This window comes from Pseudonaja textilis, chromosome 7 (genome assembly GCF_049901715.1).
Source record: "Pseudonaja textilis isolate UNSWEBS1 chromosome 7, rPseTex1.2, whole genome shotgun sequence".
In the NCBI taxonomy this organism is placed as follows: Eukaryota; Metazoa; Chordata; class Lepidosauria; order Squamata; family Elapidae; genus Pseudonaja; species Pseudonaja textilis.
The window spans coordinates 45045959-45073765 of NC_141996.1; the positions used below are offsets into that span (position 1 = coordinate 45045959).

Here is a 27807-nt window from a genome sequence, read left to right on the forward strand (position 1 = left end):
TGGTTTGGGCCAGTCATTCCCCTTCTCACAAACAAATGTTCCCAACCCCCAAAATAGCCTTCATTGATATGTGTGTGTGTGTGTGTGTGTGTGTGTGATTCTCAGGAGATGAATCTTTGAACTTAGCTTGAGACCCCTTCAGAATTATTTATTTGTTTGTTTATTTAATTTATATTGCCGCCTATTCACCCATGGCAACTTGAGGTGGCTTGCACAATGTAAAACCATATTTAAAACAAAAAATAAAAATAAAAACAATTTTAAAAAACTAACAAAAAGAATCAAATAAATTAGTAAAGTAGAACAAAATTTGGGAAAACAAAACAAAAAACAAAAAATAAAAACTGACTTCCACCCCCTGCCCTGACGACAGCAGATCACACTAGCCATTTGATGGGCTCCATCCCTCTCTGGGTTCCCCAGGCCCCCTGGCAAAACCAGGTCTTCAATATGCAGTATATAAGATTGTCACAATGCATGGGCATAATCTGGAAAGTTATCTTCTAGAAAAGGATGATTAGGTACTAGTAGAGATTAAATTTTATATGATAACCTAAAACTTGGGTAAACATTGTTTTAAAAACAATAGTGCTAATCTGCCAATTCTTAGGCAACTCTCTCATTTGGAATGAATTTCTGCTTCATTATTAAACTATTAGTTTCTCAGTGGCAGCATCAAAAGGAGGAAAAATGAGTAGGCAATGAGCTATGTATCACATGAAACTAAAATGCTGGGTTAACTGCTAAAAGAATCTCCCTTGATAACAAAATAATATTAATCAATAAGTGAATAAATGTTTCTAGATCTGAAAATGCATATTTTTGATCCCAAATCATGAAACTAAGATCATGTGGATTAAAAGATATTCTGAGGGTTTTTTTTGCAAGCTAGACACCAAGGGATCGATTTTGAATAATAATATTTTTAAAAACAAAATATTGGTCAAGTGTCAAGAATGCTGTCTAAAAATTACAGATTACTGAAAATGTCATGGGACAATTAATGTTCTGGGTTGTGTGAATGGTTTAATGCTTTCTGAGTGTATATATATTTTCCTTTTAGGGCTTTGGTTTTAATGAATCAATGATTTTCCTTGTAAGTTTATTAAAAGGTTAGTATGACTTGGAATGAAATATGAAATGGAAAATTCTGCTGAATTTTCTTTTTACAGAAGCCATAACTAGTAATTTGTTCCTGTCATACCCACTATTTTTTCTTAGATTTACATTTTTTCAAAACAAAACAGAAAAAAATTGAACCTGTTAGCCAATGTTCTGAGTAGCATCTTAAACAAAGACCTTAATATCCTTGTGATCACTGACTCCTCTGGCTCCTTTGTAATAAATCAACACATATGCAGAATCATTTTTTAAAAGATCAGCTGGATAAAGAATCTGAAGAATTTTAGTATTTTTCTAGTAATTACATTAACTTTATCTAAGTAACATTAACTAAGTATCGATGTAAGCTAAAGACACATTTAACAGATATGCCACTTTATACAATGATTCATCTAAACATAATTTGCTGACAAAATATGCAAATCTCCTTACATTGATCTTTTCAAAAATGAGAATTACTTGTCTAATAATTTATTTAGTTTGTTGAATCTTCCAGACAAATAAACTTGTTATAATTGATCTAGAAACATCAATAGACAACATGCAATGATTAGTATTTGTTTTGTTTTCTCCTTTTTCTAATTGGCTGGACATTCTATCACTTGTCTAAAATGATTGTGTCTGTATCATCTATCTATTTATCTATCTCCATCCATTCACCTATCATCTATCTATCATCTATTCATCTATCTATCATCTATCTATCGATTATCTACTTATCTACCTATCTATATCTTTTGGAGATCAAAGATCTTTCGCAATGTTGGAATCCAACCTAGAATCCAGTTTCATACCTAATTGTACTTTGCAGTCATAGATTTAACAAATTAACACATCTTCCTTTTATTGTATTAATTTGCAACAAACGGGAGTCATCAACATCTTTAATAACTTTAGTTTGGGATTTGGTATTAACCACAAAGGAGAAATTAAATTCACAACTTCTCTTTTTAAATGTTTCAAAATTTGGCATGCTAATATTAGAAAATATGTCTATGGATTGTGATATATTACATTTAAGATTCATAAATATAGTACACTAAGAGCCCATCCTAAGTAGTCAAAAACTGTCTTTCAACATTAAGTAATAAAAAATAAAAAAGTATAAATGTCCCAATGTTTGGTATGAACTAACCTGTGAATGTACTCTAGCTAGTCAAACCCTAGTGAAACTCAGAAAGTTAAAATCAATTTTCTCTTGCTATAATTCCAAACACAAAGAATACCATTGTTTGCTCCACATGTGGAAACCATCTGTGGTTATATTAAGTTGAAATGACTGCCACCTCGTGGGAAAAAAAAAGAATATTAAATCACTGCAAGTGAAAACAGCAGTTGGATATATCTGGTGGCAATTGACATAAAGTATGTAAATAATTCCTTATTTTATTTTATCTAAATAAAGTATCTTTTATTTATTGAAAGAACAATGTATCATCTAATGACTATGTGTTATTTTCTGACATTAAATAAATTTGTCCCTTAAGGCCTTCTATAACATGGCTGCAATCATATATATTGCAGAATGTAATGATATATATCCTAAAATGTTCTAGGGATAGAAAGCAGAAGGTAAAGGAATTTCCTTTTTCCAAGAATATTTGTTAAAGAAGACATAAAGAGTGTTTTTCCCCCCAAATAGGGAAGCTTCTCAGTAAATAACTGGCAAATAACCTAGTTTTCATCATTGTTACTATCATTGTTCTTTGCAGTGACTCCAAAATGGGCATTTTTGTTTGGAAAAAAAAGGCAAGCATTTCCACTGATATGCACATGCACTCACACATGCATACCAAATTGTAATGAAAGAAGAGAGAGATGATTTTTCTTATTGTTTGGCTCGGGTGAAAAAGAAAATATAAATAGGCATAGTGAAGGAAGCTTAATGAAAGAGATGGCTTCCACTCTGGAACTCAAAGAGATGAGAAGCCACAAAGCAAGATATAGAAAAAAAATATTTTAAAAATGAAAACGTTTTTAGTTTTATTTGGTGTACTATACCATTACATTCAAGCTAAGGCATAGAAGATTCATTTATTTAAGACCTAAAACCAGAATTATTTTTATTAGGCATATGATTGGGGAAATACGATAAAAGAGTCCAATGTTTAATATGACAAGTAATAAAATCAGCCAGAATTACATATGCACAAAATTAGAAAAATGGAAGTATACCCACAGCGGAAATGGTAATAAAGAAAATATTAGAATGTGCTGAAATGGACAGGTTAATGATGGAAATTAAAGACAAATGAGAAACAGAGTATTACCTAATATGGGACAATTGGCTAGACAATAGATGCAAAGGTTAGAAAATGGATGACAAAAGATCAAGTTAGAAACAAATCTAGGTATAAAGCTATATAGAAGGACATATATTGTAAGGAGTGTTGGTACTAGATTGTACATAATTGCAAATCAAAATAATTAGAGTGATAAATGTATAGAAAAATATGCTATAACCATGGATACAGTAGATATAAGTATGTTGTATAGTATCAACTTTTTATTCTTTTTTCTATGACAATACTGTATGAAAAAGAGAAAAATGGTTGTAACTAGGATGTATAACATCATATATATTTTAAAAAGGTGTTGATACAACCAGCATATCATTGTTGCAAAACTGAAATTGTGATGTAAAATGAAGGAAAATGCACAATAAAAATATCTGCACAAAAAAAAGATTGGTTTATTTAGAATTTATTTCTCTGTCGTGATTGCTTCATGTTTAAAAAAATATAAGAAGCTAACTTATTATTTCTCTCCTCAGGAGTTCAGTCTCTTGCATATTTGGACAAATATTAGAAAGGTAACATGTTTTAGTAAGTATAGACTAGATTACTAGCCTTGCATTCCCTGCTATTAGAAGGACACTACTGGTCAGTTTCAAATGCCATAGGGACAACCAAAACCCCAGAAATACTCCAAGAATGCTCAGGCTATTTTACGGAAGCTACTATATCTAATCTAGTTTTCAAGCAAAAATACTGTTCCTATATGCAGTTTACTGGCATGCACTCAGGAGCTGCAACGAACTAAGGGAATATTTGATAAGCATGCCTTAGAAGAGATTTGGCAAAATACTGATGGACAAGAGAGCCAGTTTGGAATAGTGGTTAGAATGGAAGACTAGAAACTGGGAGAACCTGAAGTCTAGTCGTCTCTTAGGCATGGAAGCTACATGATTTCAGGCCAGTCACTCTCTCCAACCCCACTAACTTCATACATTTATTGAAGTTGTAGGGAAAATAGAAGTAATAAGCATTATGTACCACAATTTGAGTTGTACAAAATAAACATATAATATATATCAAATAATATATAATATATATCAAATGAGTTTATAACAAATATATAGAGCTAGAATTTGTGCAGTGTGATGTAGGGCAAGGAAATATGATGTAGAACAAGGGCATTTTTGGTCTTAAAAAGGTCACTGAGAAATGTATAATCAGAATGATTAAATGTGTGCTTTCTCTAAGGAAAGTATATAATAGTGGATTGGTTTGAGCACTGGAACAGTTGTATGAATATGGCAATGAAAATGGCTATTACATTGTATGTCCCCAGTGGATAGTGCTACTATTTCATTTTTGAAATTTATATATTTATAATGGTACAGTGCTTTAAATCTTTTTTATGATAATTGTATGCCAATGGCAATGGAGTGACATGGAAACACTTGCAAATAAATAAGATAGAAGTAAAATGCACATGAGAATAAATGAAAGATTAGTGAATTGTTCAATACTGAACAAGGAATAAAACATGAATATGTAGAATTTGTCTTGTTTAACATATTTATGGATAAACGTATAAGTAATGTTTATCATAACATTAGAAATATATTGAGGAATATATATTTAGGAATATATATGTTTAGGAATATGAATATACATATAACTGTATACAGTGTTGCAGCCTAAGAACCTGGATGATGTTCAGTAAATATTACACTATGGAGACTTTGGTGCTCTCTACATTTGGTTATTTGTTTGCAGATGTTTATTACCCAACTAATATGCTTACTTGGCTAATGAAACATCTTCAATAAAACAGAGTTCCAAGAACACCTCTATAATTTGACCTGAGCTATGTATATTTCTTCTATTGAAATACTTAGACTTCATGATAAAACAAGCAATATGGATATTAAGATTAATGTACTGAATACCAAGTTAGTATAGTTTGAAAATAAGGTAATTAATAATTTTTCTTTTATTTATTTGTATTCCACTTTTGTTATTTTTACAAATAACTCAAGGTAGCAATCGTACAGATCTTCCTCCTCATTTTCCCCACAATAAAAGTCCTATGACATGGGTTGGGCTGAGGGAGAGTAACTAATCCAAAATCATCTAACTGGTTTTCATGGCTAAGACTGGACTTGAAATTATGGTCTCTTACTTTCTAGCCTAGTGCTTTAACCAAACTGGCTTATAAATAAACAGCAAAAAAATTACAGCTACACTACATAAATTTGGTTACCTTCATATAATATTTATTGGTAGAATTGTCATGAGAAGCATATGGTCTGTAAAGAGAAAAGGATGTTGTATGAAGTAAAATAACTATATATGAAGTTATGCTTTTACCCACTTTGTTACATGGACTGGTTATTTAAGAGGCATAATGTTTAAGAATATTTAAAATAAGATTAGATAAATACACATATTTATTTATAATATTTAGATATAATTGGATTTGGAATATATATATATATATATATATATATATATATATATATATATATATATATATATGTTATATATAGAGGCTATAAAATTATATATGTGATTTAGAATTTGGATTTAAAATAATACAGCGATAATATTTTTATATAAAAGTACTTATACTCCAGTAACCAGTTAAGAGCACAGCTATCCAGCAGATAGATAGATAAAGTAATTAGATACCGGTCAATCCTAATACAGAGATTCTATCACTGAATGTTAATTTGGGATAATATAATTAATATAGTACAACAACAGAAACAAATCTTAAAAGAAATGACTTCCACAACTACTACAGCTCTGAAAACTGGAAGAAAGCTCACCCCGACGTTAACAACTATGTTGGCAACAGCTTCGCCCATGGCACAAAAAACCATAGAAGAAACATTACCAGTGGGGAAACAAGCTAATATCTTGAATGCCAACATCCAATCAATTTTGCTGACTTTACAGGAATCGATGACAAAGCTGCAAGAAACAATGATGAAAAACCATAACGAGACGAGGGCGGATATCAATGAACTAAAAGAGGAAATGGGGAAATTAAAAGCAAAAATGAAAGTGGATATCTCAAAAGTAGAGGACAAAGTTGGATTATTACAGCAGGCCTTGTAGAAAAATGAAGCAACAATAAAAGAGGTAGAGAAAAGGACTGAACAAACTGAAAGGTAATTAGAAAGGGTAGATGAAGAATTAAAGAATTTGAGTAAAGAAATGGAGGACTCACTGGTCTACCTAGAGATGGACAAGGCTGCTACATACTTGAGATTCCAAAATGTAGTGGAATCCAAAGAAGAAGACCTGGAACAACTAACGGTGGGAATACTGGCTGGACTCTTGGAAAAGGGTAAAGATGACATCTTAAGGGAGTTTGATGAAGTTTACAGGATTAGCACTAATTATGCGAGATGCCACAAATGCCCAGGAGAAGTCCATATATGATTTGCGAGAAGGAGTGTCCGGGATATCATATATAGCAGTGGCCCCCAACCTTTTTTGTGCCATGGCCCGGTACCGGCATCACAAAATGATCTGCAGCCTGGTACCAGCATCAGCACGCATGACAAGGCAAGGCGAGCCAAGCGACCGGCCAGCCAGCTGTCCCCCACTTCTCCTTGCCACCTTCAACTCCTTTGTACCTTTGCCAATGGGCTTTGCTTCAGGACAGCTTCGGAATGGCTTCGGGACGGTCGCTCGGCTCACCTTGCCTTGGATGCTGAAAGAATCCTTGCTCCTTAGATTCGTTCGAAGCCCCCCACCTTCAATGAAACTAAGGCGCGAGGATTCCTTCAGGACCCAAACACCGCTTTCCAACCGGAAAAGCTCACCCGGAAGCACTTTCTTGTCAAACAGATGGCGGCGCCCAGCAAACCGGCGGCCCGGTAGGAAATGTTCCATGGACCAATACCGGTCCACGTCCCGGTGGTTGGGGACCCCTGATATATAGGATGTCAAGAGATGAAACAATCACGTATAAAGGTAAAGAAGTCTTGATTCTCAAACAAATACCAAGAAGAGTAAGATAACAAAGACGAGACTACAAGTTCCTAGCAGCTTACCTAAATCAGAAAAGTATCGTATTTAAATGACTAATCCCAGAGGGGATGTTAGTTTTTTGGAATGAAAGGAAAATTAAAATAGATTCCATGGAAAAGGCCCAGGAATTTTATGAGTGATTGATAGGTCCGGAAGACCAGAGCAGTAAGGAGGAACTGGAAACAAACTCCCAGGAAGATCAAGGCTATCATAAGAACAGAGATGGAACTTTAGGAAATCGAGGAAATACTCATCTACATCAGGAGAGAGAAGAAAGTAGGACACATCTTCAGGCACAAGGAGAGACTGGAGCCATTACAAGACAAAGACCAAAACAGAATTAATTAAATGGAAGAAAAAAAAAGAAACTACTATCAATTAATATAAATGGTTTAAATTCTACCATAAAAAGGAAAAGGATAATAGCTAAACTAATCAAACAAAATGCTGATATAATATTCCTACAAGAAACTCATATAAAGAAAACAGATGAAAAATACCTAGAATGTCTGAAATTAGGGAAGCTATTTGCCGCACCAGTGGTAAAAAAGAAAGGGATTGCAGTATATGTTAAAGAGGATTTGAAAGCAGATTTAATATGGTCGGATTCTGAGGGAAGAACTCTGGTTTTGCAGATCTGGATTAATGCCATCCCAATTCTCCCCGAACGGAGATCAAAAAGAGTTTTTTAAGCATCTTTATGGAAAAATAGTAGGATTAGAAAAAAGAAATATTTGTATCATAGGAGACTTTAATTCTATTGCTGATTACCAAAAAGACCACAGTAATTGGAGAAAGAGCAAAGGGGGGAAAAGAGAGCTTCCCAAGATATGTATGGAAATGATGAAAGAGTTAAATTTGATTGATATATGGAGAAGATTACATCCCAAGAAAAAACAATTTACATTCTATTCAAATCCTCATCAAATATGGACACAAATTGATATGGCATGGATGAATGTGGAAATAGCAAATGAGATAAAAGCGATTGAAATTTTACCTAATGAATGGGCAGATCACAATCCAATTCAGATAATATGGAAGGGTAGGGAAAAACCCAAGAAAAGATGGACGTTAAATATTCAGTTAATAAGAGAAAAAGAATACACCAACAAACTCAAGGAGGAATTAAATTGTTTCTTAAAGGAAAATGATAATGGAGCAACTACGAAACAAAACATTTGGGATACAATGAAGGAAGTAATAAGAGGTATAACAATCTCTCATAACGCCAAGAGGAATAAGGAAAAATACACCCAGTAAAACAAATTACAACAAAAAATTACGGAATTAGAAACTCAATTACAGAGTACCCCAAAGGATTCAAAATTGCAAAAACATATAGTAATAACTAAACATAAATTGAATTTAATTGAACAAGAGAGAATGATTATAAATTTGAATACAACTAGACAAGCTTATTTTGAGCATGCCAATAAGCCAGGGAGATGGCTATCATACAGACTTATAAAAAGGAAAGAAAAGAGATTGATATACCAGCTAATAGATGGAAAGGGGGATGTACAACAGGAGACAGAACAGAAAAAAGAAATTGTCCATAAGTATTTTGAAGAGTTATATAAAAAGGAAGAAGTTAACAAGGATAGAATAAGAAACTATTTAGATGAACTGAAGAATAAAGCAATTGGGGAAGAAATGGAAGAATTATTAAACAAAGGCATTACTTGGTTTGAATTGAAATCAGCAATAGAGAACCAGAAAAACAATAAATCCCCGGGACCAGATGGGATTCCAGGGGAGCTGTACAAGGCAATAGCAGAACAAATAGGACATCTTATGGTGGAAGTTTTTAATGACATCTTATTGGCAGCCAGGATGCCGGACTCATGGAGGGGGGCATTGATTTCACAGATCCCGAAGGAGGATTCGGATCCCCAATATATACATAATTATAGGCTGATTTCACTGTTCAATACTGATTACAAAATATTCACTTCTATTATAGCAAGTAGACAAAAAAGAATGTTAAATGAGCATATATATGAAGATCAAAATGGATTTCTCCCAACCAGACAAATCAGGAACAACTTAAGAATAGTACTAGATGTCTTAGAATTTTATGAAGCCCACCCCAAAAAACAATTTGCACTTATGTTTTTAGATGCAGAGAAGGCCTTTGATAATTTAAATTGGCAATTTTTATTCCAAAAAAATTATAATATTAATTTAGGCACCAAATTTGAAAATTTTACAACAACCATTTATGATACACAACAGGATAATATTATAATAAACAGGGAATATACTCGCCCAATAAAAATAGAAAAAGGAGTCAGACAGGGCTGCCCACTCTCACCCCTGCTCTTCATATTATCATTAGAAGCATTACTAATGCGAATTAGACAGAACCCAGACATAAAAGGATTAAAGGTTAAGAAAGAAGAATATAAGTTGCAAGCGTTTGCGGATGATATGATTTTTTTCATTGAGGAACCAATAGAAAGAGGACAAAAATTGATGAATGAATTAGAACAATTTGGAGTAGCAGGACTTAAAATTAACAGGAAGAAAACAAAATTAATGACTAAAAATTTAACAGAAAAACAGGAAACAGAACTAGAAGAAGTTATGGGAATACAAGTGATAAAGAAAGTTAAATACTTAGGAATATGGTTGACAGCACATTGTAAGACACTTAAGGAAAATAATTATGATAAATTGATGCAACAGGTAAAGAAGGATTTAGAAACATGGGGCAAGCTGCAACTTTCATTATTAGGCAGGATTGCTGCTATTAAAATGAATATCCTTCCAAAATTCCTATATATATTTCAGACGATCCCAATCAAAGTACACAAATTTTTTTTGAAGAACTTAATAAAATAACTGTAAAATTTATCTGGCAAGGGAAAAAACCTAGAATAAATTTAAAGGCAATGCAGGATATGAAGAGCACGGGAGGGCTGGCACTTCCAAACTGGGAGTTGTATTATAGTGCAGCCTCTTTAGTATGGTTGAAGGAATGGGTGAATTTAACCAATAAGAGAATATTATTCTTAGAAGGCCATGACTTGCAGAGGGGGTGGCATGCTTTTTTATGGGATGTAGGGAAAACTAGCCAGAAATATTTTCACAGACACCTAAGCAGAGACTCATTATCAACTAATTGGAAAAAAATACGTAAAAAACACTATTTAAAAATACCAATTTGGATTTCAACAATGGAGGCGATGATTCACCCAAATAATCTGGATATCACTAAAATGATTAAATATAAGGACCTATTGGATACACAAGGAAATTTGAAATCGCAGCAAGAACTTCAAGAGTGGGGACTAAAAATTGATCAGTGGGCATATCTTCAAATTCAAAGTAGATATAAACAGGACAAGAAAGAATTTGGAATTAACAATAAACTCCAGCAATTAGATAAAATTTTATTAGGATCAGGCAAACAAAATATAACAAAATTTTATAATTATTTGTTAGAAGTAGCATTAGAAGAAGAAATTGTAAAAGGGAACATGATAGCCTAGAGTAGGAATATAGGACGTGGCATCACCATAACAGAATGGAAAAAGGCCTGGGGTAGAAATAATAAAATTACAAAATCGGTAGCATACAAAGAAAACGCCTATAAAATGTTTTAAAGATGGCACCTTCCTCCTTCAAGATTAGCGAAGATGCACCCCAATATGAGTTTGAACTGCTGGAAATGCAAAAAAAAAGAGGGAACTTTTTTCCATATGTGGTGGTCCTGTACAGAAGTTCAAAAATATTGGCAGAAAATTAGAAATTGGCTGGAAGAAATGACAAGAGAACAGATCGAATTCAAACCAGAGTCCTTTCTGTTAGGGATCTTTGATAAACAAATATCAAAAAAGTGAAATATATAATAATACATATTTTGACAGTGGCCAGATTGGCTTTTGCACAATGTTGGAAGCAGCCTCATGTTCCATCAGAGGAGATGATCATTCAAAAAATTCCAAGTTGTGCAGAAATGGACAAATTAACTTTGGCATTAAAAAATAAAGACACTTCAGTATACTACAACAGCTGGAACTGCTGGTACAAATGGATAGACCAAAGATAGACTTCAACTAAATGGCAAAAGAGGATAGGATAAATCCATAGTAGTGATACACAGATATATGTAAGGATTAGGTGTGTGTATATGGCATAAAATAAGGATCAAAAGAGGTCTTACAAACTGTTGAAGATGGGAATGTTTTTAATTGTTTTCTATTTTTTTCTTTCTATTTTCTTCTCCCTTCTTTTTCTCTCTTTCATTTATGTATGTGTTGTTGGTTTGTTTTAATTGTAAAATCAATAAAATTTATTTTTTTAAAAAGCATAATGCTAAATAAAATGAAACAGGAATTAAGTACATAAAATATAAAGTCAAGAATGGATAGGATCCTTATTTAACAATAAAAAAAACCTCTAGAGATGGTTTGATCAAGCAAAGAAAATGAATGAGTATAAAATCACAGGACAAATATATGAAAGATGAAAGGCTAGGCTAAGAGTAAAAGAAACACTGTTACAGTTATTGTTAAATACACAGTCGTTTGTAATATTATAAAAATATTTTATTTCCTAGCCTGGTACCTTAACTACTAAAGAGAAACTGGCTGTCAGATTCTGTTTTGATAGTAACTAAGTAACTGCATTGGAAGAATATAAGGCCAAGCCACATTTTTACAGTTGCTTTTTGTCAGATGATTTAAGAATCTAGTTTATAAACTGGCTAACTAAATTGCTAAGTCTAGTAATTACTCCTTGAATCTCAAGTTCTAATGATCTGCTTTATTAAGATACTTTCAAATGAACTGTGATTTTTTTCCCAAGAGAAAAGAGAAAATAATTGGTGGGTGAGAGTTATTTATCTATTTCCCATTCAGTTCATTACATAAGAAATAAAAATTTAAATTCCAAATTCCATCAATTTTATATTGTAAGAATTCACTATACATAGTCCCCCCTGAAAATGACTATTTATACATTTAGCCAAATATCTCAATTTGTCATCTAAATATATTGATGTGAAAGTAATTAAAATATGAAATGAATAGGTTTAGTTGGAATTCATTTTGATTGAAAAGCCATATGGATATGAAGTCTATATTTCAACCTTTTAATAAGTCCAGGTTTATATGTTCTGGCAGCAACACATTATGCATTATAGTTTTATAATTCACTATGTCTGACTTCTGCCACAGTACCTGGAACTGTTTCCTAACTAATAGCTACAGATATAACTGAGATCACATATATTTTCTTAAGCAAAAAAAGAAAAATAGTGAACTAGAATAGGGCAAAACTATCTATAATGGGTTTTATATATTTATCTAAAAGACCTATATAACTGCCTATTTTATATACCAGAATACCAGGCAGCTTACAATTTAAAAATACATAAAAATTATAAAAACCACAAAAATGTCCCTGCACCTGAAAGGCAATTACACATACACATCCTCAACCATTCATGTTGTACTGAGCTATAGTCTTACCCTGTCCCAATGCATGTGGAAAGAGTCAATGTTTTCAGGCCTTGAATGATTTAAGGGATGGTTCACAAGACAAAGGAGGTATACTTTTAGATTCATAAGATGACAGCCTTTAGGGAAGGGGCCTGGAACATATCCTTCCAGTAGACCTGGCAGAATGGAGAGATACCTTCTTCCTGTTAATGCAACTTAGTTTTTTGCATCTGATAAGACATTTATAAAACACTATTTCATAGTTATATACAGTGCATTAATAAAGTATTCAGACACCCTTCACTTTTTGTCAATTTTGTTATGCTACAGCCTGATTCAATAGTTGTTGACAAATTGATTGGACATGATTTGGAAAGGCACACACCTCTCTATAGAAGACCTCACAGCTGACAATGCATACTGTAGCAGAACAACATCCATGAAAGGAACTGCCTGCAGAGCTCAGAGACAGGATTATTGCAAGAAATAGATCTGGGGAAGGCTACAATAAAATTTCTGCTGTACTGAAGGTTCCTAAGGGCATAGTGGCCTCCATAATTCTCAAATGGAAAAAAATTGGCACAACCAAGACTTTTCCAAGAGCTAGTCACCCAGTCAAACTGAGCAATTGGGGGAGAAATATCTTAGTAAGAGAGGTGACCAAGAACCCTGAGTGAGCTCCATAGATCTTGGTGGGTAAGGGTCAGAGTTTCAGAAGGACAATTATCACTGTAGCCCTCCGCTGATCTGGGCTTTATGGTAAAGTGGCTAGATGGAAGCCTCTCCTTAGTTCAAAACACATGAAAGCTCACTTGGAGTTTGCAAAAAAGCACCTGAAGGACTTTCAGACTGTGAGGAACAAGATTCTCTGATCTGATGAAACCAAGATTGAATTGTTTGACCTCAGTTAAAAATATTAGCACTGAGGAAATAATACTTTTTTGCATTTTTTAAATAGCTTATAAAATATTTTGCTGCAATGTTATAAAGTGCCTTTCTTACTTTACATTATTGTATAAGATCATTACTGTAACTGAGATTCATAGCAGTCTGCAGACAGACAGAGACAGAGAGACAGAGATGGACCATCAATGACTGCATCCTTGACAATCAGGTTCAGGGGCCAAGTTTATTTATGTAGATGCTAAAATCTGCACAGGACATATTTCAAAGTAAATATGAAAATAAAAAAGGAAGAACAAGTAATTTGAAAGATCAGAAAGGATCTCCAGAGATGAAAAAATGATCCTTTTTTTCATACTGTTGTCGAAATGAAAAAGAAAAGTCCCAGAAAAAAACAAAATAACAGAGAGTGAAGAGTGTCCATTCCAAAAAAGAATGGCATTAACTCATATATCAGGCATCAGAAATATTTTTTTTGGAGAATTCCTGTATGTTCATGACAAGCAAATACCTTGATAGTCTTTGTTTGCCAGCAGGACAATTTTATTAATAGAATCACCTCTGGATGCTGAATCTCAGTTGGCATAATCTTTCTGGAACAAATGAGAGATCATTGAAATTATCAACATGACTCTGGACAGCTGTTCCTCATGAGTAAACTGTAAAAGCTGTCATTTTTATGGGCAGCTTGTTAGTGGAGTGGCTAAGAATTTGATTTACATCAAATTCAAAGAAAATCAAGCCTTGTATCCTAATCGTGTTTTTGGATTAAATGTATATGTACATGTATCTGTATATGCACATGTGTGTATACATGTAATATAATAAATATTATATTTATATTATATATGTTATATATATATATATACTATATTATATAAAGAAATATATATATTTCCTTGCATATTGAAGATACCAAGCTGCTCAGACTGGAAGTGTCTAATGCATTCACTGGATGAGTTTTTGCCTCCTGAAAAGACAACGTAAATTTGATTTTGAAAGTTTTAAAAATATATGAGCAAATGATGCTTAGTTTATGAATTTTGAAAAGTTAATAGATTAAGGGACCAGAGGAATGATGAATTATAACTTTGAATGATTTAGAAGCTATTTCCTCATGGAAAATGGAGATTGTTTTTATTTATTTGTTTGTTTATGTTTATGATAAGGTATCTTTAAGGCTTGACACTAGAACTAGTGGATAAATAAAATAGAGCAGAAATCCTTCGTGCAATTTTGAATACCTTTCAACTAAGCTTTTGGACAGAATTGATCAGACAGTTGACAAAATTGACAGAACATGTTCTCATGAAGTTGTAAAACAAGAACGAGATGCAATGAGTGTTTATGAAATTAATTTGAAGGGTAACTTAAATGCAATGCAAATTGGCAATGACAGATGACTGACTCCCTAAAGGAAATGAACAGACATAAAGTCAGAATAGTGATTTGGATAATTACTTTTATTTTCCTCCGTTTATACAAAAGAGCTCTGCTAAAATTTAGAAAGACTTTTTTTAGAAATGGCAAATTTAGAAATGAATAAAAAAGAAATCTGTTAAAGTTTTGAAAGATTTTCTCTTTGAAACACATGAGCAGAAAATTACCTCTGAGGCTTTTTTTTAAAAAGAACCAAAGCATAAAAAAATCAGGGAAGATTTATAAGATTGGCTTGATTAGGACTAAAAGAAGAATATATTAGGTTGCCCTTACTAACCTTTGCTGACAAAGATTGATGGACTATTTGGCTTGGTTTTTTTTAATCTAAGAGATGAACTATGAGGAGAAGAGAGATTGTGAAGAAAATAGTTATATCTGGTTGGTCTTTCTGGACTTTTGCTGATAAAAACTGATGCGATTGATTGAAGTAGCATTTGGTTTTGTTTTCTTATCTAAGAGATGGGTTCTCAGGAAAATAGAAATTATGTTATTTAAGGCAGTGATGAGGTATAAAATTATTTTTACCTGCTGGAAGGAAGTTAAAAGTTACTTTTTTCTTTTTCTTTTTTCACAACCCCTCTCTTTTTCTTTTGTATTTTTATTTTTGTATTTTTTGTACTCTGCTTTGTCTTGTATCCTTTCCATGTAAAATTGTTAATAAAATTATCTGCAAAAAATATGAAAGCTTGGAATGCTTTTCTTGGAAAAAGGATGTTGGCTTAATAGACCTTTGGTCTGACCCTGCATGTTTTTTGTTTATTTTCTTTTGAAACTATAGATTTTATTAGTACTCCTTTTTTGGTGATTTGATATATTTATTTAATGTTAATACTCCTATCAAAATATCAACCTTCTACTTATATATACTATGTACTTGATAAAAATTGTCTCATAGAATAAAAGATCCAAAGCATTTAGATAAAAAAAATAAGGGAAGAATTAAGAATTCATTAGAAATGAGGTTTTCTTTGGTTCTTCTATTTGTTTAAAGGGGAAAAACACATTTAGGGGCCACACAAAAATGGGTATCAAAGAAATAGAATAATGTGTAAATACAGGATACCAGATTTGATTTGTTTTTGAAATATTTCCAAATAATTTACCCTTGAAATATTATTCAATTAATTAAAACTCGCTCTAAAGTACTTGAAAAAATAAATAGAAATGTAGATACATTTTCCATGTGATTTTGCCTCTATGCATTTTTGAGAGACATAAACGGATATAATTATTTAATGACTAGAGATCTGATGTTTCTTCATAAAAGGAAAATGCAAATATTTTCATTGTTATCAAGTCTGCATTAGTGTAAAAAAAGCAGATTACTTAAAATATAGGTAGATCTTGGGTTATAATAGCAATTGGTACTGGGACATTGTTCCTAAGCAATGTGGTCATAAAGATTGACATCACATGATGGGTAATCCAGATAGTCAAGTTATCATCGTAAAACCAAGCAATCCTGGTAGTGCAGTAGTTAGAATGCAGTATTGCAAGCTAATTCTTCCCACAGTCTGCAATTCAATCCTGATGGGACTTGAGGTTGATTTAGACTTCCATCTTTCTAAAAATGAAGTCCCAGTTTGTTGGGAGTCATATGTAAATAATGCTGATATTGTAAAACCAACCTGAGACTGTTGTAAAGTACTATGGAGCAGTATATAAGTCTAAGCGTTATTGCTATTGCTAAGATGCACAGATTGCTAAGTGAGAAGTGGTAGGAGTGCCATGGGTTGGTGTGTGGAAGATCCTGAGAGGCTTACACAGGCTGTATGCAAATTTGGGGAACCAGGTGTAGCAGATGCAAATGATCTGAGGTAGGCCAAGGACAGATAGGCACAATATTGGTGCCTGCCTATCCGTGGCAAGGTGTGCAAAATGAGACTATTAAAAGGGAGATGTGAACAACCAAAGGGAATCTGAGGGAAGGAAGGTTTGATGCAGTGCATGTGAAGGGAGGCCAAGGGAAGGAGATTGAGGCAATGTGCAAACACTGGGAGGCTGAGGGAAGGAGGATTTGGTTACATGTGATCACAGAGGGAACCAAAGAAAGGAGAGTACAATGCAGCATCTGCAAAAGGAGCCTGACGAAAGAAGAGGGTAGAATGGGGCTTATTACAAGAGGTTAAAGAAAGAAAAAAGTGCTGTGGTGTTCAAAAAGATGGGGGGGAATACTTACTATATCAATTTGGGATGTTCCTTGCCGCTGACTTTGCTTAACAGAAGCATCAGGGAAAGTCACAGTGGTGATTATGTGACCATAGTACTTAGAACCACTGTTCAGCATCATTAACCTTCTAATTCAGTCACTGAATGAGCGGTCAGCAAGTGAGGATTACCTGTATTATAATATGTTCATTTGGTATTTCCTCATCTATCTATTTTATCCTTGACAGATTGTAATTAATTGCATAGTATCAGGTTGTTGAGCATGATATACTGTATTTTCTTACTAACTTTTACCACTCTGTTTCTTTTTACTTAAGCAAATATGATTTGGTTTTAACTTGTAGTACGAGTAGAATTGAATATAAAACAAATGAAGTGGAGATTACATTTATTCTCATTTCATAATTATGTTAAAATATCTTGTTAGCTCAATAGCTCTATGTCCAAAGGAAAGTTTATTTTTTTAAAAAGAATGTTACAAGCCTAAATGCTTATGCTGTAAATGAAATAAACTGCACCATTGGTTGTGGATTGGAAGAAAGTATTTTAAATCTTTGATTAATCAATGACTCTTGCAACCTTTTATAGAATAATTACTTCTGAAATATGTAAACCATTTTCATGCTCTGTTTCAGCCTAGAAAGAGAAAATAGAGTAATACATACATTCTAATATGGAGATCCATTCAAGGACAGTTACAGAATGCAGATAAATATATTTTCTATAACAATTTCACATTTTAAAAAATGCAGAACTTCAAAGAGATCAGAAATAAGTAACCATAATGTTACTTGGAATACCAAGTCACCAAGATAAAAAAAAAAAAAAGATGCTGAGGCCATAGAAAGATTGCAGAGAAGAGCAACAGAAATGATAAGGGGTCTAGAGGTCTAAATCATATAATGAACAGTTAAGGGAACTAGGTACGACTACCCAACAAATAGAAAGTTCAGGGCTGACATGATAGCTGTTTTCCTACACTTGAGAAGAGGGTATTGGCTTATTCTCCAAAGCATCTGAGACAAGAAGTAATGGATGGAAGCTCATCAGAGAGAGATCAAACTTGGAACTAAGAAAAAAAATTCCTTACGGTAAGAACAATTAATGAATGATACAGCTTGCCTCCTAAGTGCTTTGTAAATAGAGAGTTTCAAGAAAAGACCATTTGTCAAATATGGTGTAACGTATCTTGCCTTAGGCAGGGGGTTGGACTACAAAAAAGGTTAGATCTCCAATATCACTTCCAGTCTTTTGTTTCTCTCCTCTCCACTCTTCTCCTCTCCTCTCTTCTCTCCTGTACTGTTCTATTATATTCTTCTCCATTACCTGAGAAAATACAATTTTATGAAGTGCCTCCATACAATATTCAAGAAACAATCTTTGCTGATGCCTAATCCACAAAGACAGTGTTCCATAGCTTATGATGAACAACTTTGCAGAAGCTGCTGTGCTCTACAGCCTGACTATCAGCCTGAACATAACTGAAATCTGTTTATGCCAAATACCAAACCCATAGAACCAAAAATCACTACTGATGACCTGGATGTTCTGGTTTTCTTTCAATAACAGTAGTTTTGACATTTTTGAAGGGATAGCTTTTGAAAGGATAGCTTCTGATCTGTGTACGAGTGCGTGTGTATCTATATATCACATACACAGACACACACAGAGACAGATACATAGACACACACCAGACACACACAACACACACGCACACACACCAGTGGTGGGATTTTTAAAAAATTACTACCGGTTCTGTGGGTGTGGCTTGGTGGGCATGGCTTAGTGGGCGTGGCAGGGAAAGGATACTGTAAAATCTCCATTCCCTCCCCACTCCTGGGAGAAGGTTACTGCAAAATCCTATTCCCTCTCCACCCCACTAACCTGCTTTCCAGCTCTGTTCTCCTGTGCAGGGCAACAAAAGAAGACTCAGCCGATCAGCGGGGTCTCGGGAGGTTGAGAATAGATGGGGATGGGGCTAGTCAGAGGTGGTATTTGCTGGTTCTCCACTCAAAATTTCCGCTACCGGTTTTCCAGAACTGGTCAGAACCTGCTGAATACCACCTCGAATACATACATACATACATACATACATACATACATACATACATACATACATATAAATATACACAGACATATATAATACATACATAAATCACAACTATTCCATGCTAGCTGAAAGGATAGTACTGGTTCGTTTTGTTCCATTTTATCCAGTATGCAATTGGCACAATCAGTGATTGAGAACCTTCCAAAAAAAAAAAAAAAAAAACAAGATTACAAGCATGCACAAAGTGGTACAGAGAATCAGTGGTACAGGTATTATTCAGAGAATCATGAATAATATTAAACTCATTTTAAATGTGTTTTCTTTTCTTCCTTTTTCTGTATCTAATTTTTTCTAAGTATTTCTTACTCTTTTTTTCTACAGTGTGTTACACTGCTTATCCCTAGGGAAAAAACTGCATGGTAAAACACGTATGTTCTGTATACTTGATGAATTTTTTCTTTTTTCTTTTAGTATTTTTCACAACATTTAGAATGACCCTTATAAATATTATTTGTGTGTCAAAGTTGTTACTTCAACTAGGAGTTAAGTTCCACTGGAAGATACTTTCATAAAGCTTCATAATCCCTTTACTTTTAAGAGAGGGAACACTCTTTGCTTGTAATGCTTTTGTAACTGGTTGCTGGTCAAAACAGGTTAAGTGGCAAAGTGCCTTGTTGAGATAAAGTTATTTGCCCCTTTTCTTCGCAAAAAGAATCATGTTACTTTCTTGGCAAGCTCAAACTGCATTGCATTTATTAATCATAAGCTAATACATATGCTTAGATTGTGTTGGCTATGTTTTAACATTTTCAGGAATTTATGACAAAGAACCTCTACCAGGAAAATATAGGGAAGTACAAAAACCAAGATCTGTCCATGTAAACATTTAGTAATTATTCTCAAATCAGGACATAAATAACATAATTATTAAATTTCCATATTTATAGAGCTTTTGACTTTTTTCAATAGCAAAATAGATGTTTCAATAGCAAAAATACTGTTTTATTTCAGTTTCTTATGATCAGATTCTGCTTATTTTAGTTACTTAGATTTTTAAAAATTGTATTACTATCATATTTCTACAATAGCAGGCACATTAAGACATTCAGGGAAATCCAATGTTTGCCATCTGCTTTATATTGTTGCTTTGTGTATATTAATAATCTAATGCTGTGTTTTATTATATTAGATATTGTAATTTCCAGAACCAGCCACAGGAGAGAGCCACTTGGAAATTCAATAGGTCTTTCATCCCAAAATAAGCAAACATATCTCAAATTTCAGTTCTTGCCAAATTCTGCTTCATAGCAAACGAAAAAGATAAGAGCTTCTCCATACAAACGAATATGTAAAATGTTATGGATATTCAATGTGTTAAGGAATTTTCTGAAGGACTGGTTAGCTTATTATTTTGATTTTATTTTGCTGCAGTGAAATACAGTATATCTTCAGAAGTTCATTACTGTACATCTTGCCTCCAGCTCTTTAGATGTGAAGTTACACCCTTATAGTTGCTGCTTTCATGACATCTATCTTTGAAACAGTATCTGTCATGGCTAAAATCTCAAAAAATGTTGTGTACTTGCCATGGCTTGCAAGCTTGCAACTGTACTGGAACCTGACCCCTGGTCTGGCCAAATAGTTTAGAACGATCGGATCTACTGAAAATAAGTTTATAACATTATAGGCTGGTGGCTTTGTAATTCATAAGGTTCCACCGTAATCAATAATGTCTCTTTTGTGAGATGGATATAGATATAATTTAAAGAAATAAATAGAAATAAATAACTAAAAACTGAGTAGGAATTGACTATAAATTTAATTCTATGTGAACCTTGTTTATGCTAAGCAGCTAAATTTAGATATATTGTTTGCTAAAGCCTCAGCACTTGAAACTGGATAACAGGGTATTCAGTTTGTAATTTTGCAAGCCATTGTAAGTGTGATAAATCCAGGTAATTGTGAATAACAATGTGTTATCTAATCAGCAGTATATATGTCTTCACCAACAGCCATCAAACATATGCATGAAAACCTCTTAGTATGAGAAGCTCTGATATAATAGAAGAGCTACACAATGAAGCATGTTCAAGAGTTTCTACATCACAGAATCTAAGTGTGTGTTTTTGCAGAATATTTGCATCCTGGTATATATCTCTATATTCTCTAATACAGGGGTCACCAACCTTTCAAACCTCAGGGACCACTAAATTCATAATTTTAAATCACATGTATCATGAATATGAATCCAGCACGCTGCTCACTGAAGTGCCTGAACTCCCAGTGACGGGATGGGTCCTTCAGGCACTTAGTTTGGCCACCTGTTTCTGCAACCTTAAACACTCAAAGAGCCATTTGGACCCTTTTTTCCACAGAAAACAGAACACTGGGATCACTCATATCTCTCTTTCCCTCTCTGTCTCTGTCTGTCTCTCTGTCTCTGTCTCTCTCTCTCTCTCTCTCATATCACTCTCTCATCTCTGATCTCTCTGTCTCTCATCTCTCTCATACACATCTCTTTCTCTCAGTATCTCCTCTCTCCTCTCTCTCTCTCTCTCTTTCATGTCTCTCAGCCTGGGCAGCCATTATTTTGGGGCAGAGAGGAAGTCGCACGTCTCCCAGTCATGCAGTCTCAACAAGAGCCAGAAGAAATGCCTGCAAGATTCAGCAAGAGATGAAACTTTGCTACAGCTCTGGAATATGGAGAAAATCTCCATCCCCTGTCTTTCCCTTCTCAGGCCAGGCAAGGACTGAGTGGGAGGGGTGAGTGAGGGCAGGGCCAGCCAGTGGTGGGTTCAGCCAACAGGAAGCCACAGCAGGGGGATGAAAAGTCGCCGATTGCCGACACCCATTGCTTCAGCCTGCCTGCGCTACCACCCAACCCCTTGCTGCAACAGGACTTTTACCTCATTCTGGCCAGCAAGGGCTGTACTACTCCTTGCACATTGCACCTCCTGCAAAGTTTCAAGTTGCATGTACCTCCCTCTATGGCAGAGATTCCCAGCCCCACCATGAGCTGCCTGGCCAGTCCCATATTCCAGAGCTCTAGTCACAGGACTGGCCTATTGGTCATCCCGGAACAGCTCCTCCACCCAGGTGCACCATGAACTATCACAATTTTCTCATGGACCACCTCTGCTCTAATATCTCTCATAAAACATAAGACTCATATTGCAGCAGAAGATTTAAAAATTATAGGCAAGAATGAAGCACAAAGGCTATACAGAACTGTAGCTATATTCTTCTACTGAAACGGATGACTGACAACAGAAGATGGAATATAGTTAGAAAAGAAAATATGTTGTATCAGTAAAGATTGTTAGAAGATGTTCGTCTTGAAGGAAGAAATCATGAATATTACTTAACCCAGAAGGTGGCCATAATTTTCCTGCCAAAGTAGGAAGTGGTAGATAAAATATACTAAGTTAATCTGGCCTTGTTATCTTAGTATCTATGATAGAGTATCTCTTTTTGCCCATAACCAGCACCAGCACCACCACAATAGACTGGTTAAAATTTATAATTTTAGTCTATAACTGAAAATGCAATGTATTGTTGTTAAAGCATTTTAAACATGTCGGACGATATATATTTTGATGATGAGGGAATGAAGTTGTCTTTAGCAGTCTTAGTATTGTTAGTGCTGCTACTAGTTTTGTAGCCTTTCTGTTCTTTCATAATCTCTAGAATTCCATGGTAATTTTTTTCTTTATGGGAAGTTTCAGTGATCACATAGGATCAACTTTTATTTACCAGGAGAGAGGAAGTGGTTAAACTTAATGACTACTATATGACAAACCAAACAAGGAACATATTTTAACCTGATAGAATGCCATGCAGAGTCATCACAGCCACGGTGCATAGCTCAGAGCAGGAAAGCAAACAGCTGCTGTAGCCTGATTTGAGTTAAAATAGTGTCAGTGTTTAGTCTGGCGCACTGCTTCAGAAAAGATTGGCAGCTGGGTCAAACAAAGTCATTCCATTGGCTCCTTTCCCAGTAAGCTTCTGCTAGCATTTAGGTACTAGTGCAGCCTAGGCCTTTTCTCAGGGATAGCCTAACATCTAACCGCACCCTCTTACCCTTTTTGTTTTGTTTTGTTTTTAAAGTCCTTTCCCACTTGAAGATCAATTCAGTATTACGCAATCTGCCAACATTTGTGTATTAAAATGCGTTCTGTCTTGAAAGCTGATGCATCCTGCTCTCAATATGGTGCAGAAAGAAGTTTGTTACTGTCCTGGATTAATAAAAGGGGCCTTTATGGGTTGTGAAAGAATATCTGTGTGCTTAGGCAGGAAACTTTTTGATCTGCAGAAAAGCAAGACGACATCTAGGTAAGCAAGACGACTATCAAATTTATGTTTCTGAGAATGTTTGGTGAAATTCAGTTAACTGCAAATTAGTAAACTGCCTTGCTTTCATGAAAATATCCTTAAAATCTGACTGAGAATTTTATTCTATTTAAAAACTGGCAAAACGTTGTGCTATTCTATTTGGCTTTAGAATTTTCATAGAAGTCAACATGTTATTCTTATGCCTACTTAGAAAAATATTTCTAGGTATGAATATGGAAAAAATAGTTCAGTTATTGCATAGAAATATTTTTTTAAAAAAGACCTAGCATTTGGGAAAAGATTCAAAGCATGCCTTCTACTTTTAGAAAGTTGTACAAAAAATGCAGTTGAGAATAGCTCTGGACTAATAAGGTTTGAATGACTACAGTTTAATGTAGCTCTGAAGGGAATATTAAGTAAGTTGTCTTTGTCTCATACTTTTTAATTTTTGTTGTTGCTTTAGCCTGTTGGGTCACATTTTTTGTTAGCGTTGAAGGCTGCCATGAATTGATAATGAGGGCCTCTTTTGCACATGATTTTGGCAATTGGCCAGAATCAACTTCCCAACCGAGAGCTTTCTTTAAAAGAACCTGGAGCATTTTTTCTTTCTTTTTTTGTGATGAGGAATTACTCTGAAAGCTGCCATAACCAGTTGTGTAGGCATGTCAAAATGACTTTATACATGGATGTGAAACATTCCTTTTCATTCCAGGTTCTTTTTTCATGATATGCAAAATTGTTGAAATTATCATTTTACTTTCTTTCAGACTGCTGACCATTCAGAATAGGTTTCATTGAGCTTAGTGGTATAGAAGGTTTGCACTTATATATATAGTTTCCCAGAAAATCAATATAAGCATATCTCATTTGGGTCAGTTTACAGTGATAAGTTTTGCATCAAATCACATCAAGATACAGAAGGTTTCTTTAACTTTTCAGTTCATTAGAGTTAAATGAAGAGTAAGTAAACACCTTTCTAGAATTTTGTCTCATTAATTTAAGTTTTAAATATTTTTTAATTAAAGTTATATAATTACTTATTATATATTGTGCAAGTAAAGTTTAGAAAAACTGTCCTGGGACAAATTGTTACAATGATTGAATATGTATTTAATATTAGAATGTTTAATCTATGTAAAATCTACACATTTAACTAAATATGTATTTTATGATTGAGAACGTTCAAACTATTTTTTTATTTGTTCTTGTGGTAGCTAACAAGAAATCACTCTATTCAACAGGGATTCATGTGTTGTCTTTTTAAATACTATAGATGGGAATTTTGTTTTACACATCTCTTACAATTAAATCTTCTGCTGCGTATGGATGTGCTATACATTTGTATATGTGGATGTAAATAATGCCCATCTGTTTTCAATAACTGAATGCAGTGGTTGAAAAGTAAGCATCTGAGAGAGCTTCAGTTGTCACTAAAAAACAAACTGAAGATCTGCAAATTCTTGTCAGTTTTGCAGTTATTCAATATCATATAGTTGTAGTCCAAATTATAATACAGTAATCAATTCCTTAAAATGTAATGCATACCTTATATCACTCTGGAAATTTCCAGAATAGAAATATGTTTAACTAGTAGATTCATTGTGATAATACAGTATATCAACTATAAATGCATTAGCAGATATAGTTGGAGATTTATTTTAAAAAGTTGCTAAGTAGAAAAACATATAATGCAATAAAGCTTTTCTTTAGCAGAAAAATGTTTCCACAAACAAATCATATAGGGTATAAAGTGGTTGTAATTTATATACGGTTTTGAACATCAAAGTAAAAATTAGCCATTAGTGATTGGGTATTTTTAACATTTGGTATAGCTAGTGATCCAATATAATTAACTTTTGACTTCAGATTCAGAACAGAAACTTTGTATAAATGACATAAAGTATTTAGTCTGACTAAAAATAATTACGATATCTTTTGCTTATCCAGAATAAGGATATTTAACTACCATATGATATTGGCAGACTTCAATAATTTCTATCTTACATGTTGAAATAATATTATTCAAATAGGAGCTTTTTCTAAAATCAAAATGTTTTGAGCATAGCATGTTTATAAATCACTTTGGTAATTGTTACATCATAGTTCCTGAATGGAACATATCTTGCTAAACACTTGGTAGATGTGCATTTAAATAACAATAAAAATAAATACTGTTTTATTTTTTGTTCCTGGAATTAAAGAAGGGAGGGGGAAGAAGCTGTGATCAGATGCTCCTAAAGAAATGCCCTGACTTATCTAAATCTATGATCCTATTGGCCTATTTAATGTCTTCTAGTTGTAAACCGAAGATGAATTCTTCTAAACTATAAAGTGCCATTCATTTCTCAGACATCCTACGTTAATCTATCTTATGGTGCCATGTTGTGGTCAACAAAACTTATTTCAGGAAAATATGTTAAGAATTGTGATGGAACTTTGCCTTCATTAAACTACTGCCATTATATTCTTAGAATAAAAATATTGAATTATGATATATAGTATTAAATATTTCATAGCTTTAGCTATTAAGACAAAGATTTTGGTAATAAAAACAAATTTGCAAAATTTCTAGATGCATTTTTTTAAAAGAAATTTAACTTTCATAAGTTCCCTTTAGTATTCAGCAGTGTTCACTTAAAAGAAGAGTTGGATGAAAGAAGTATGTAATGTAGTATGTAATACACACACACCAACATTATATATACAGTATACGTATACATACATATTAAGTTACTTATGCTATTTTTATCATTTTAATGACACACGGTAGCTTGCAACATGATAAAGTACAGTTCAGTATAGTACTTGCTGCTCTCATAAGGACATTTAACTATGGAATAATTCTAATCAGTACAACGGTACAAATTCAAACATAATATATGTAGAAATCAAGTTCGTTTGTTTGCTCAATAAAATGATTAACTGCAATTTTTTAATCTAATGAGAATTTAACATTTCACTGATTCATTGTATTAATATCCTCCTTACAATATAGTATTTAATCTTTTCTGGATTTCTTACCATTTAATTTGTTATTTTTATGTAAGAAGACTATAAATACCATTCTTACCATTTAATTTGTTATTTTTATGTAAGAAGACTATAAATAGTTCATTAATATGTAAATATTTGGTTCATTGTTTTGGAGAAATAGTAGAATCATTACTATCAAAGTATTTTAAACAATAGAAGATTACATATTTTAAAATTAATTTTTAAAAACCTCCTCAAAATTGCTTATTCCAATAAACTAATTTACTGGAATCGGCAGTGTTAAGTTGTTTTGAAACTGGCCTTTCAAAAATCTATGTTCAGTGGCCTTTTAAAAATGTCTGGCATAGAAAACACTTGGATATAATCACTTCTGATTCTTGGAATTCTGTTTTGTCAGCATTTCAGTTCTAGGATAAGTTGAACAGAATGAGTTTCTACAAGAAAGTTCAAATTTGTTGCAAAGTATGTATAAAACCTATTTTATCCATAGAACAAAGCAAATGTTGTTCTAAACGATTGGCTCTCAGTTACAAGAGAGTCCATAAGTTTCTCTTTTTCTTTCTTGCTGCTTATCCGTTGCATGTATTATTAAAAAATTAATCAAAGTGCAATATGACTTTATTCAGTAAACTCTCATTCTTTTCTCTACTGTTGAAGGGACAGTGAAGAGGGAAAGTATGCTCACAATATTTTTTAACAGGAAACTACTGTGATACTTTCAGCCCTAAAAGTAAAAACTCTGAAAGGTTTAGGAAAGAAGGTATGGTGATGAAAATTAGGAGGGTGAAGAAGTTTATAGTAACCATTATAATATATAAAGATACAAAGAAGTAATACATATGATTGAATCTTTCATCACTGAATTGGCATTTGGAACAGCCCCATTTATTTTTCAGTGGTTTGGAACTGAATTTGGTATCCATCCAAAAGAAAAATGAGCCTGAATTTAAATTTAACTCTTCTCCTTGTGAGAAGAAGATAAGGGAGAAATGCAATTGCTTATAGGATGCTTCCAGCTGGTCAGTAAGTTGGTCAGTAAGCTGCAAATAGTTTACAGGGAACTGTGATGATGAAA

General features: G+C 33.5%; 2 protein-coding genes and 1 long non-coding RNA gene across 6 annotated transcripts in view; 2 read left to right on the top strand and 1 right to left on the bottom strand.

Moving 5' to 3' along the window:
• The window catches only part of LOC113436308 (uncharacterized), a 187283-nt gene that overhangs the window by 99557 nt on the left and 59919 nt on the right, over nucleotides 1-27807 (top strand). For 2 of the 4 annotated variants that reach the window (XR_015744340.1, XR_015744341.1), the window contains exon 1: nucleotides 23748-24698. The exons of the other annotated variants lie outside the window; for them this stretch is intronic. The gene's annotated coding sequence lies outside the window, so the exon portion shown is untranslated. Of the gene's footprint in view, nucleotides 1-23747; nucleotides 24699-27807 lie in introns of those variants that run through there. 4 annotated transcript variants of the gene reach the window in all.
• The window catches only part of LOC113436309 (uncharacterized), a 55727-nt gene that overhangs the window by 9345 nt on the left and 18575 nt on the right, over nucleotides 1-27807 (bottom strand). The window lies entirely within an intron of this gene.
• Nucleotides 23351-27807, top strand: part of CXADR (CXADR cell adhesion molecule) — a 244819-nt gene continuing 240362 nt past the window's right edge. The window contains exon 1 of the mRNA XM_087937524.1: nucleotides 23351-23738. The gene's annotated coding sequence lies outside the window, so the exon portion shown is untranslated. The remainder of the gene's footprint in view (nucleotides 23739-27807) is intronic.